Source organism: Lichenostomus cassidix, chromosome 19 (assembly GCF_008360975.1).
Source record: "Lichenostomus cassidix isolate B80296 chromosome 19, HeHo_3.0, whole genome shotgun sequence".
NCBI lineage: Eukaryota > Metazoa > Chordata > Aves > Passeriformes > Meliphagidae > Lichenostomus > Lichenostomus cassidix.
The window spans coordinates 10,842,924-10,857,656 of record NC_139499.1 but is presented as its reverse complement, the minus strand read 5'-3'; the positions used below and the strand labels follow the sequence as shown (position 1 = coordinate 10,857,656).

The following is a 14,733-nucleotide window of genomic DNA, read 5'->3' as shown; positions in this document are numbered from 1 at the left end:
AATGAGACATGAGCTTCCTTGAAGATGGCATTTAAAGGATCAGTAAAGCTGTATTTTTTTTCTTAGGCCATTTCAAATTTCTGTACGTGGACGTTTCAGGAGGTGCAATTCAGGAAGGCTCTCAGAACTGAGCCACATGAATCAGGTTTAATGCTAAAGTGAATTTCAGTAGGCTGTGCATGGGTTAAACAGCCTACATACAGGAAAAAAATATGTTCAGGTCTAAGGCTGAACGTGTTATTTAGTGTCCAGTATTTAATAAAAAATTTGGAAAAATGTTTTGAGATCAGCAGAGCCAAATTTGTAATCTAAGAAGTGGTAGCACCATCATCCAAACCCCCTAAGTTTTTAACAGTTTAAAGTGATGCTGGATTGAAATGGATACAGGCTTGATGTGCCAATTTTTCTATCTATTCAGCCAGATTTTAAAAACATGGAAAATGTTCTCCGAGGTAAAGTACTTCATGAACTTTTTCTTTCTACCCAGACCTGGAAGTTTGTACGGCGCCAGACTGGCATCTTCTGGCTGGATTCTGTGACATGGTGACCAAGATGGAGAAGTAGCACTTCACAAGTCCTTCCTGAGCACTGGCAATTGCAGTCTTTTCAAGATGCAATAAAAAGAGCACATATCGGTCAGGAAGAGCAAGTAGAAAAAGTGAAAAACAACATCTGCAATTTTTTTGTTGTCCATTTATGATTGTCATCTTCCAGCCAGTAAGAAAAGTATCAGGATGTAAGGAATTTAGGGAATGAAATGGAAATAAAATAGAAGGGGGATGAAAGCAAAAGGCCAGTGGTAAATATTCTGTGGGAAACTGTGCCTATGCATTAGAGAGAGAAAAAAGCAGCAGTTTCCTGAATGAAGTCACAGAAGACAATTCCCAGTGCCTACTTCTAGCTGAGTGTGCACATTTACTATGATGTAACAGAGCAATTGTAATTCCCAGGACCCTGCTTTGCAACTGCAGAAATGTCCCAAAAGCTCGAAATCCAGGTTTTTAATTTTGATCAGGCGCTTAAAGTACTCACCCATAGCGCCGGGTCCCAATTTGTTCCGTACAAAAGATGGCGGCGGCCGGAAAAGCACAGGCGCGTCCATTAATATGGCGGCGCCCATTTCGCACATGCGCGGTGCACTGGACTACCAAAATGGCGGCCGCGAAGTCCTGACCCCGAAAACGGCGATTCGGCTGCTTGGCGGGCTTCCCCGGCGCTGCGGACAGGTGCGGAGTGGTCTTTGGGGGCGGGTGTGCGCGCTGCGGTTCGGCGCGGCCGCCATTTTGTCCCGAAAGCGATCGGCAAATTCCGGTTTTTTCCCACCGCTCGCGCGGTTGCCGCCGCCCGTGGGCGACGCGGACAGTATAGAGGACGCCCCTGAAGCTGTTTGCTGAGTGCATAAATGTCCCAAAAGCGTGAAATACGAGTTTTTAATTTCGATCAGGCGATTAAGGCAGTCACCTATAGCGCGGGTCCATTAATATGGCGGCGCCCCTATTTTGCACATGCGCAGTGCACTGACTACCAAAATGGCGTCGGCATCATTCGCACATGCGCAGTGCAGTGAACTACCAAAATGGCGTCGGCATCATTCGCACATGCGCAGTGCAGTGAACTACCAAAATGGCGTCGGCATCATTCGCACATGCGCAGTGCAGTGAACTACCAAAATGGCGTCGGCAGCATTCGCACATGCGCAGTGCAGTGAACTACCAAAATGGCGTCGGCATCATTCGCACATGCGCAGTGCAGTGAACTAACAAAATGGCGTCGGCATCATTCGCACATGCGCAGTGCAGTAAACTACCAAAATGGCGTCGGCATCGTTAGCACATGCGCAGTGCAGTGAACTACCAAAATGGCGTCGGCATCATTCGCACATGCGCAGTTTAGTGAACTACCAAAATGGCGTCAGCATCATTCGCACATGCGCAGTGCAGTGAACTACCAAAATGGCGTCGGCATCGTTCGCACATGCGCAGTGTAGTGAACTACCAAAATGGCGTCGGCATCATTTGCACATGCGCAGTGCAGTAGAGTGCCAAAATGGCGTCGGCATCGTTCGCACATGCGCGGTGCATTGGACTACCAAAATGGCGTCGGCATCGTTCGCACATGCGCAGTGTTGCCGAGTTCAAAAAGGGCGGCCGCGGGGTCTTCTCTGAGGCAATATGCGTCTACTGTGCCGCCTGAACAAAATGCGGAGTCCGAGGGTGCCACCGCAGCATTTTCCGGGCTTTGCGGGCTTCTGCTGAAGCGTGCGGTGCTGTGGACGGCGCGGGGGGCTGGCGGGATCCGCGTGTGCCGGGGCGGGCACTGGCGCTGTCGACTATATGGCTCCCCCCGCCTCTCCCGGTCCCTTAAAAGGGGCCCTCGGCACGCAGCGTATGGCGGCGGCGGCGGCGACACAGGTCGGAGCGGGGGCGGGGGGGGGCTGACCCGGCGGCCCCCAGCCCGGGGAGGGAGAGCGGCGCCGCCGGCTCGGGGCCCCGCGGGACACCACTCCCCACGGACCGCTCCGAAAATGGGGTGCCGTCCAGCGGCGGGGGAGAACCGAGGGGGGAGGGAACTTGCCACGCAGGACGGGGCCACCAGCGTGCCGCAAGCGACGCTTTTTTCCAACTACAAACACGCAAAAACCCCAAAATTCACCTGCTTCAGAACACGCAACCCCCTCTCCCTTTTAAAGCCCAACACAAACCTACAAATAACCACCTCAGCTACCACAAACACCAAAATACACAACAAACAACTAACACCACACACACAAATAACATATACTACTTACAAATACAGATACCTATACTCCAACATATTATTACACAGATTTCACACTAGCAACCAGCTATATTGCTCTGAAAATTTATTTTTGCATGCTTCCAATTAAAAATGCAGGACCATTTCCTTACATTTTGTCTTAGATTGATGATATGATAATCCTTTATCCCCTATCGTTGGCTTGTATGCCCAAAAAAAAAAAAAGTGTAAAAATGTGTGGTCCTATCTCTTTAACTGCACCTAGCCGCAGAAAAAAACGCGAGTTGTTTTGAAAACATTTTCTCCAAGCCTTGCTCCGGGGGAGGATTCGTCGCCCGGCAGAAACTGCGTGCTGGACAAAGGTCAGAGTGAGCTCTATTCCCGTTTTTTCCATTCTTCTTCTTTTTCCTCGTTTGGACCCCTTCTCTTCGATCTGCTTTACCACCCGGAGACCCAAAAAAGCCAAAAAACAGCAGAGCTCTCCAGAAAGCTCCACCCGGCCCCAGGTGGGGGGGCGAAAAAGAGAAAAACTGCGTCTGAAAAAAAGACTTTTAAATCAAGTTAAATAACTGTCTTTCACCTCGTTTTTCCCCCTTCCCCTGTGCCTTATAAGGCACTCTGCGTAATTTTATTAAATAAATAATTTTTTCTTCACTTCCATCTAAAAAATTCTGTTAAAAGTAAAAAAAAAGTGTCAAAACCCTTCACTCTCAAAAAAAAGAAAATCTTATCATTAACCCGCGACATATTTGGCGCCCAACTTACGGGGCCTTAATTACTTGTTCTACACCTTTTATAAAATTAAAAAAAGTAAAAAAAAAACCCCTAATAATTACATTCTAGTTTTAAACGCTTGATATTAAATTACAACCATCAATAATCACTATGCTGTTTGATAAAAAATTATTTAATATAATACTGTCTGTTTAGCACATAAATTTATTTCCCTACCAACAAGTAAAAACAATCCTGTCCCTAATATATAATTTCCACCAATCAGAGACACAACTCCAACTTGTTATAGTAATGTGTGTAATACTAACAATCTGTAAAAAAGTATGAAAAACAGTTAAAGATGTACATGCTCTGTTAATTTCCTCCTCTAGTTTTAGTAACCTGTTTTAGAGTTTTATTAATAATATTACCCAACCTGTTAAAAAAGTAGAGAGTGAAACTTCCTAACTCCTCACCCATCTCTTTCCCTTTAAATCTAGTATATCAACTTTTAAAAATATTCAATTTTTCCTAAATGTTAAAAAAACCATTAACTTAATTATACAAATACTTTACCTAAAAATTTCCATGTATATAATATTCAATTTTACCAAAATAAAAACTAAAAAAAAAAAAACTAAACAAAAACAAACACCTAATCCAAATATAAAAAAAATTAAATAATATAAAATATAAAAAAACATAAATAAAACTTTAAAAAAATTCTCTAATCCAATAAACTAAAAATTTCCCCCAAACAAATCCCAAAACCAACTAAAGTAAAAAAATATCTAAAAAAAAATACAAAAACAACTACAATACAATATATTAAACCCTAACATATACTTATCATACACTATCAAATATTATAAAACAAAAAATAAAAAAACCTAAACCAATAACAATTACTCCTATTACAAAAAACAAAAAAACCCAATTTAAAACTAATCACCCAAATAACAATAGGGAGGGACCCTCAAAACCAACAACTAAATCAAAAATCATTATTAAATCCATAAATATAAAAAACCTTCACAACCTAAAAAAAAATTATATCCAAAAAAATAATAAATCTATAATTAATTAATTAATCCATCTTTAAAATACTACAAACAATATTACACTTCTAAATCCTACTAAAACAAAACATTTAAAAACTATATCACGTAACCCAAATATCAACCAAACTATACAAAATAAACCTAACTACAACAACCTCTAAAAACGAACTATCAAAACTACAAAAAAAAAAAATACCTACATCCCAACAATCTCTATTCACAACAAACTCAATAAAAAACTGTAAAACAAAAAATTCAACGCTTAAAAAAAATAACAATAATAAAAATTATCTTCTCCAAAAACATAACAAACCCAAATCCAATTATAAACCCAAATAAAATAAAATATACACCTATAATATAACAAAAACTCCTAAAACTTAAACCATCAAAATATACTTCTACTTTAACCATTATAAAACAAAATAACAAACATAAAACTATACATAATGTAACAAAAAAACTCCAAACATATACAAATATCATACATAACCCAATAAATACAAAAATCTCAACTATAAAAACAAATCTACAAAAACTAAAAAATAAAATAAAAAAAAATCATAAAAAACTCAATAAAAAAATTAAAAACAACCTTCTCCAAATCTCAACAATACAAACCAAAAATTCTACTACCCCACGCAAACACTCCTCAGCTATAAAAACTAAATATATCCCTCAACATAAATTATAATATTTCCTATATAACAATAAAAAAACATAAACAAATAAAATAAACAACCCACTGCTATCCTAACACAACAAATACGTAAATTAAAAAAAAACAAAACTCAAAAAAAACTCCACCAAAAAAAAATAACTCTACTCAATATATTTAATTCCCTTAAAAAAACCTCTAACACAAATACCCACCATAATTAAAAAAACCCTACCTCTAACCAAGTAAAAACCAAAAAAACCCAAATTTTTTAAACAGTATAAATTCAATAACCTAACACATCAAAACCACAAAAATACAAAACTTTAATTAACACTAATACACAATACACAATAATACCATCACAACATATAAAAACAAAACCTATTTCTATTTCCAACATTACAAAAAAATCACAAAACTTAACCCTCATAAAAACTAAAATAAACCTAACTAAAAAAAAATAAAAAAACCATTCCATTATAACTAACCCAAAAACTCCATATATTTTAAATATAAACTTCCTCCAAAATAAATATTTCAAAAACCAAAAAAAACTCAAATAAACATTTAAAATAACTACTGTAAAAACAAAAAACATAAAACAATTAAACACCTTACCTAAACTTTTAAAAAACCCATCTACAATAAAACTCCTAAAAAAAAAAACCCACAAATACCAATTACAACCTCAATTATACACCGCCAACAATACCAAACAACTCGTAATACCGTAATTCCCATTCACAAACTAATCCATAAACTAAAAAACCAAAAAATAATCAACAAAACCCATTCATCCTTTAACAACCCCATCTAACGTATACAAAAATCTAAAAAAAAATAAAAATTAACTATAAACTATCATACCTTAAATAAAATAACTCCACCTCTAAATACTACTATACCAAACATACTAAAACTCCAATATAAACTAAAATCCAAAGCAACAAAATAATATACTACTATTAACATTACAAATACATTTTTCTCCATTCCTCTAACAAAATACAAACCTCAATTTACTTTCACCTAAAAAAACATACAATACACCTAAAACCAATTACCCCAAAAATAAAAACACAATCCCACCATTTATCATAAACTAATCCAAACTACATTAAAAAAAATAAAACTCCAAAACATTTACAATACATTAATAACATCATTATATAAAAAAACACAACAAAAAAAATTTAAAAAAAAAAATCCAAATTCTCCTAAAAACCAATTTCACTATAAAAAAAAACAAAATCAAAAAACCTACCAAAAAAATCCAATTCCTAAAAATAAAATAACAAAATAAACAACATCAAATTCCTAATAAAATTATCAATAAAATCATCACAATATCCCCCCAACCAACCAAAAAAACCCACAAACTTTCCTAAAAACTATAAACTTTTAAAAAATACACATCCCTGAGTACAGCCAAATTATAAATCCTCTCTACCTAATTACCCATTAAAAAAATAATTTCCACTAAAACCCTAAACAACAACAAACCTTCACCCAAATCAAACAAAAAATTACTCATACAATAACCCTTAACCCAATCAAAACAAAACCAAAAGTAAAAAATGTACTTTACTCTACAACTAAAAACCATAACCTATCCTAAAACCTTTAACAAAAAATACCTCATAAAACCCAAAACCAACCACTAAAATTTTAAAACCAAAATTACAAAAAATCTAAAACCAACTACACCCCAACAAAAAAAAAAATCCTAACAACATATAAAAAAATCCAAACTACCTCAAAAATAATTAACACAAAAACACAACTCCTCCTAACACCTCAACTACCAATACTAAAATAAATATTTAAAACAAAAATTCCCTCTACTCATCATACCACCAATAGCACATAAAGCAAATAAATTACCCTTATCACACAGCACACCTGTATAAAAAAATCTAAATCACCCTAAAATTTTAAAAATAATTACAAATTAACCTAAAAATAAAAATTTTAATCTAACTAAAAAAAAAAAACTAAAACAAATAACCCATGCAAAAAAAAAACCCACCATACAACCAACTACCAACAAATAAAACACACTACACTCTTTTCACTAATAATTCCTATCATCTTATAAAAACAAAACAAAAATAAAAAACAACTATATAAAACCCCACACAACAAATTACAAAAACTAAAAAAAAAAAGTAAATCAAGCCAATTCACTAAACTCAAAACCATTCAATTAACCCTAAACATTACTAAAAAAAAATAACCAAAACTCTACCTTTATACTAATTCATAAATAATAATCAATACTCTATAAAATTAACTAAAAAAAATAAAAAAAAAACTAATTAACAGCATAAAAAAAACCAATTTAAACAACTAAAAAATAAAAAAACATCGCTAACCAAACAAAAAAACTACCTATAAAAATCCACCATATAAACACCCATATCCCCAAAAATCAAACTAATAAAAAACACCAAAACAATAAACAAATAAATCAAACTACAAAAATAAAAATATCCCAAATAAACTTAAATTAACAACATAAAAAAAAATTATTCCTAACTCAATAAACCCATAATACCTCAAACCATCAAAACAAAAATACCACCTATAAATAAACACAAAACCAAAAAATAAATCTAACCATAAACTACATCTCTCAAATTATCCATAACTATAAAACATATACTACCATCAAACAAACCAAACAAATAAAACCCCTATAATATAATAAAAAATAATCAAAATATAAATATAAAAAAACCTAACTAATTAATTACATCACACTACCTCAAACCCACCATAACAAACACTATATACTCACAATAATAAAAACCACCACTAAATAACTAAAAACCTACCCTATACCTCATACCACTACTCATAACACCATCCTAGGCCTTAAAAACCAAATCCTATAAAAACATAATACCCCTAAAAAAATTAAATCAAATAACAAAACTCATTTTAAAAATAACCTCATAAACAACTAAACTAAAAACCATAACATTAAATAAATATACCACATTCCCTATCATACACCAACCACTAACAAAATAAAACAATATAATAAACTATTAAAAACCACCCTAAAAACATTAAATAAAAAAACTTACAAAAATTAAAAACAACATTTAACAAAAACCACCTCATTAATCAATACCCGAGGCTCCATCAACCAAACAAATCCTACCCAATCTAAACTTCTACATACAATAAATAAAAATAAAATCCCAACAATACATACCAAAAACTTGTTAAAAAAAACTATCTAAATTAATTCTACCTCACATAAAAACAAACCCATCCATAAAATTATCTTTACCCAAAAACCAAAATATACTTAATAAATAATACAAAAAAAAAAAAAACCACAATATATCCCTCCAAAAAATTTAATTTTAAATAAAAACCACATATAAAATTAAAATAACAACATACCACCATTCACCATTCATAACATTATTTATGCATAATTATATATGTATATATATATTTAAAATTAAAAAATATTAAACCTTAAACCAACACTATAAAATAAAAAAAATAAAATATCTTAAATTAATAATATAATAATCCTTTATCCCCTATCATTAACTTATATACCCCCCAAAAAAATATATAAAAATATATAATCCTATCTCTTTAACTACACCCAGCCACAAAAAAAACCACAAGTTATTTTAAAAACATTTTCTCCAAACCTTACGCCAAAAAAAAATTCATCACCCAGCAAAAACTACATACTAAACAAAAATCAAAATAAACTCTATTCCCATTTTTTCCATTCTTCTTCTTTTTCCTCATTTAAACCCCTTCTCTTCAATCTACTTTACCACCCAAAAATCCAAAAAAAACAAAAAACAACAAAACTCTCCAAAAAACTCCACCTGGCCCCGGGTGGGGAACAAAAAAAAAAAAAACTACATCTAAAAAAAACACTTTTTAATCAAATTAAATAACTACCTTTCACCTTATTTTTTTCCCTTCCCCTGTGCCTTATAAAACACTCTGCGTAATTTTATTAAATAAATAATTTTTTCTTCACTTCCATCTAAAAAATTCTATTAAAAAAAAAAAAAATCAAAACCCTTCACTCTGAAAAAAAAAAAATCTTATCATTAACCCAAAACACATTTATTGCCTGACCCCTCCCTACCCTTTTTTTCTTGTTGCAGGACACTACATTAATACCTGCAAAAAGAAAAAAAATGTACAAAGCCTTCCACATTGGGTAAATTAATATAATTTCTTTCTCTTCTTTAGCAAGTCAAACCACCTGCTTCTACAGCACTTCTGAACTCCATTCTGACTCTTGGCAAGAAATTCTTACAGGCCTGACATTGTGGCTACAGCTCTGGGATGATCCACATGAAAGGTGGGTGCTTTCTTCAATTATCCTTTCTTCAATGCAACACTTCCTTTTTACTATCTATCTAGGTCATCTCCTTCATTTTCACAACTATATTCGGAAGGCACTGTGTACTGGGCATTGGCTATAAATGTCCACCCAGAAAGGTAGACAACAGCTTTGCTGCAAGGCAGATAATCTTTTCAATATTCCTGCAAGAGCTGGCTTGCCTGCATTTGGTAATTATGGAACATGCTTCAGCTACTCCAGCGACAACACGTGAACAATTACTTCTTACTGATAGTGAGGCTCAAAAACGACACTTCTGAAGCAACAATGCACTGCAGGCACCTGGACACATGTCCTTCCCTAAGGGAAAAAAACCTCAAAGTTCTTTCCCTCTTCCCTGGCTTGCTGGTACCAAGCACAGAAAACTGCACCTGAGGGAAGCTTGGAAGCCTGTATCCTCTGACATTTTGCACTTGGTTAGAGCTTTTTATTCATACCTCTGCATACTTCTGAAAATTACAGTTCCTCTTTTACAACATAGCCAATGTCCACACTTACCTAGAAAGAGGCACTGGGATTTGTTTTCTGTAAATTCATTCAGGAAACTCCTTGTTCTTTGTCTCTCTCATTCATGGCCATAGTTTCCCAAAGAATATTTAGCAGGGCCTTTTTGCTTTGATACCCTCTATTTCATTTCCATTTCATTCCCTAAATTCTTTACATCCTGAAACTTTTTCTAGTACGTGGAAGAGCACAATCATAAATGGACAACAGAAAAATTGTAGAACTTCCCTAGCTCAAGATGTTGTTTTTTACTCTTTATCTATTTGCTCTTCCCATCTCATAGCTGCTCTTTTCCATGCACCTTTAAGGGCCTGCAATTCTCGCTGCTGCAGAAGGACTTGTGAACTGCTACTTCCCTACCTTGCTCATCAGAGCACGGAATCCAGTCAGAAGGTGCCGGTCCATCGGTGCACAAACCACCAGGTATGGCTAGAAAGAGTAGAAAAAATTCATGAAATACTTTCGCTTGGAGAACAGTTCCCATGCTTTGCAAATCTGTGTTCATACATAGAAATATTGGCACATCAAGTCTGTATCAATTTCAATACAGAACAGCATCGCTTTAAACTCTCGAAAACTTTCGGGTTTAGATGATGTTGCTACCACTTCCTACATTACAAATGTGGCTATGCTGATCTCAAAACTGGTACACATGTCTCCAAATATTTTATCTAATACTGGACAGTACATAAGGTGCATACATACCTGCACATGCTTATTACCTGTGTGTGAACTGCATACCACGTGGATAGCCTGCAGAAATACACTTCAGGATTAATTCTGATTCGTAAGGCTCCATTACATGAGCCTTACAGAACTGCACCTCATCAATTATCCATGTACAGAAATTTGGCTTTCAAATGGCCTAAGAGAAAAAAAAACAGTTTTGCTAACTCTTTCAATGCCATCTTAAAGGAATAACATATTTCATGTTGCTGAGGAAACAATAACTGCAATAACCATCCTCCCCTGTTCCCTGTATGACACACTGAAAGATGGTTCAGAAGGTTTACTTCAACCACTGTAGGAAATGCCACACAGCTCACATGGTGGCCGATTCTCAGCCTCTGTTCCGCTCACTGTACCACTCGGCCAGATCAGAGAGAAGCAAGTAAAAAAAAAAAAAAGTAAAAAAAGTTTAAAAAATATTATCCCAAAGGGAACATTTGCAGGTGGTGGTTGTATAATTGTTCCATCTGAACGTGTGAGCGGCCCAGGCCACGCTTCTGATAGAACTGTTTGGTGTGGATGAACTCACTGTGACCAAAACATATGAGCGATACTTTGCTTCCCTTTATGCAATTAACACCTCTCTGGTCACCACAGTTCTGGTATTAGGTTAGCCTGAGATGCTGCAGTCTGACAGGGATCCTTCTCAAAACCTAGGGAGAAAACTCAGGTTTATATGTCAGCACCTTCACTGATGACTTCTTTAGAATTCAGTGGCAAGACTATTCTTCATCTATTTTTCTTATTTGCCACGTAAGCCACACAAGATATTTATTCTTTGAAATAGGACTCTGACATCTCTTCCCTGAAAAGGTTTTCATCATTGCTCATAAGTGTGATCTCCCTCCCTCTTCCTGCTGATCAAACCTGGCTCAAACCACTGCCTCTTTTCAACAGCTAGGAAATCCTTGCACACACTGGGCATAACACACCCAGGAGTCCAAGGCCAGCCTCAGGCCTACCTCCTAGCAGCTTCTGTCTGGCACAAATCCTGACATTTGCACAACTTTACAATACAAAATCCCATATTTCCCCATGGGAACCTGGGGGCAACAATGGCTCTTTTCCATGGGAATGGCACATCACCACTCTCGTGTAAGATAGGCAGTTTGGAGGAATCCAAGTGCACACAGACCTCTGCTTCTTAACACCTTTCATCTGACAGGATTCCTGCAGCATGCACACTTTTCAGGTACAATACCACATTTGGAACCTGGCTGCAAACGGTGCCTCTTTTACACACGTAACAAACTTTTCCACCCTTCTGACCTGCACACCGTGGCAAATGCCTCCTCACATCATAAAAACCATCTGACAACACTTCATAACAAGCCTCAAGATACACTATATCGCCTCTGTGTTACCTCACTCCACTCAGTCAGGTTTTCTGGGAAAAAAAAGGACTGTTTGAACCTTTTACAAACCTGCTGTGGGACTAAGAACACCGAGCTATACTGATAGCAATCATAACAATCCATTCTTTACATTCATTTCAATTATTCACTACCCACAACAACACCTGTAACTCCTGCTTCAGGACACCACATCTATAGAAATACTGCACCAATGATATTAAAGGAAGCGAGGACAATAACCACATCAAATCTCTTCTTCCTCCACAGCAACGACCGTGGCCACATCTCCTTCTCTCTACCTCGAGGACACGCTCTGGGGAGTACCTGACAGCATAAGAGCTCTCAAGAATCTTCACCACTGTCAAGACAGCCACTTGACCCCAATGAATGCAGGATCTCCTGCAAGGACTGATGCTGCCACCACTGCAGCTTCTCTGCTTCCACACAGGGAACCCGGCAGAGCACAGCCACAACACCCTCTGCACGCTGCAGCTGGCCACAGCAGGGCAGGGTGGAGAGGGAGGCAGCAGCACTTTGGGGAGGCGGCAAAGAAAAGCCAGGAAGAACGACCTCTGAGCCAGGACGATGCCAAGGCCCGTGGTGGCAATGACAGCAGCAGTGGAACTCCCCAGCAGCAGTGGAACTCCCCAGGTAACCGGTGGCAGCAGATGCACCCACGATAATCAAAGCGCTCCGGCTAACTGACCTGGCGCCGGGTCACCCACGACCGTACCTCCAAACTGACCCACTGTCACCACACCCTGCTGTCTAACTGCCCCAGCACCAGATCACCCACGGCCATACCTCCAAACTGACCGACTGTCACCACACCCTGCTGTGTTTGGCAGCCTGGTGCTTTTTTCCGTATCTAGAATGTGAAATTTCCAGACAAGGAGGTTGCTTTTTCAAAATTCTACATGTGACGACACTCCAGTGCTTTTCCTCAACATGAAAATTATGGCTTTTGGATTTTCTTTATGCCCGTGACAATCTGCACACTTTTGGATTCTGGCTGCATCGGTCTGTGCACTCTATGAAAAACATTCTACTGTTTGGACCTTCCGAGAAATGGAAATCTTCCAGGATTTATGAAGCAATACAACGAAACCTTTTCTCAAAACTGTTTTCTTATTCCCACCCGCTAAGCTTTTATATACTTACACTCATCTATTTACATTATATCTATTTGCACTTATTATAGAAAATACAAATCCATTGACACTTATGGAACCTCTGCTAAGACACAAGCCACATATTTACAATGTTCAACTTGTACATTTTGACACTTCAATATCACGTCAGACTTCTACACTCTAACCATACACATCTACTCATATCAAACTTCTCTTTACATTAATATCTAATATCTGATTAGACTTTGTACAGAACAGCTAATAGATCTATTTATTCTTTTTTTACATTCTGTCCTATATATCATCCTGCCTTATAAGTTAAGCTCTTTCATTGGTTCATTTATATACACAACACTTGTGTTTGCACTTTAAAATCTTCTCTCTGCTTTGGCCTTGCATGGACAAGCTTATGCAGGACACACATTACTCTTTCTCTCTCTGCCTCATCTGCATGGTGCCCCAAGGAAGATTTTACAATAACATTCTCCTTTCCTTACCTACACTTTAGGTCCATTTCATACCCTCCATTATTCAAATCCTAATACTTTTCTTACTGCCTACAAGATCACTGTCATAAAAGAACAGCAGAAAAATGGCAACACCTCCCTAGCTCAACATTTCTTTTTCCTCTTTTCGTAATTGCTCTTCCCATTTCACATGTGGCCTTTTTAATGCATGTTTAAAGGACCGCAATTAGCACTGCTCCAGAAGAATTTGGGAAGTGCTGCTTCTCCCTCTGGCTCACCGTGGAACAAAATCCAGATGCGAGATGCCGCTCTGTAGCTGTAGAAAACCTCCAGGTATTCATACAAACAATACACTAAATAAATGAAATTCTATGCCTTCAAAGAAATTCCCCATGTCTGTAAAATCTAACCAAATACATTAAAAAACTCTCCTGATCAAGTATGTATCCATTTCAATGCTGAACAGACACACTTTGAACTTATAAAAACTTCTGGCTTTGGTGCTACCCCTTCTTACATTACAAAAATTGCAAATTCTGACCTCAAATCTGGGTTCTGGGGGACCACAGGCAACTACACCACGGCTGTCACCAGCCCAGATCCTACCTAGGCCCGTATGGGATATAGGTTCACCTTGGGGTTAGACACAGCTGCTCTGGCAAAAATTCCTCCTGCAGGCACAAGATTACACAGCAGATGTTCTTAGGCACACCCTGAAAGGGGGAGCTTTCAATGGCACTCTGGGATGCAGGGGGCTGCCTCACCCACTGCCCTCAACACCTCTCACTCATCCTTCCTTTCAGCTAACAGGCCACGGCCCCCCACCCGCTCCACAGCCCCCTACAGCCCTGTGGTGCCAAGTGCTGCCCTGGACAACACAACACCTGTCAGCTCTGGAGCCCAAATCCTGGTTTTGTAAGCCTGTGGTGGGACTCAGCAATAGGGACTGGGGGCTG

General features: G+C 37.3%; 3 long non-coding RNA genes across 4 annotated transcripts in view; 2 read left to right on the top strand and 1 right to left on the bottom strand.

Annotated features, from left to right (window-relative positions):
* Window positions 1-453: 453 nt before the first annotated feature.
* Window positions 454-1,371, bottom strand: LOC146429322 (uncharacterized). The gene is made up of 2 exons (XR_014855807.1): window positions 1,146-1,371; window positions 454-602 (listed from the first exon to the last, which is right to left on the bottom strand). It is a non-coding gene; the product is annotated as an uncharacterized LOC146429322 (long non-coding RNA).
* Window positions 1,372-2,432: 1,061 nt separating this feature from the next.
* Window positions 2,433-14,733, top strand: part of LOC146429315 (uncharacterized) — a 30,787-nt gene continuing 18,486 nt past the window's right edge. Inside the window, exons 1-2 of one of the 2 annotated variants that reach the window (XR_014855809.1) lie at window positions 2,433-2,596; window positions 9,436-9,547. This is a non-coding gene — a long non-coding RNA (uncharacterized LOC146429315). Of the gene's footprint in view, window positions 2,597-9,318; window positions 9,548-14,733 lie in introns of those variants that run through there. The other variant, XR_014855808.1, reaches the window with a different exon arrangement.
* Window positions 12,773-14,163, top strand: LOC146429321 (uncharacterized). The gene is made up of 2 exons (XR_014855811.1): window positions 12,773-12,828; window positions 13,996-14,163. It is a non-coding gene; the product is annotated as an uncharacterized LOC146429321 (long non-coding RNA).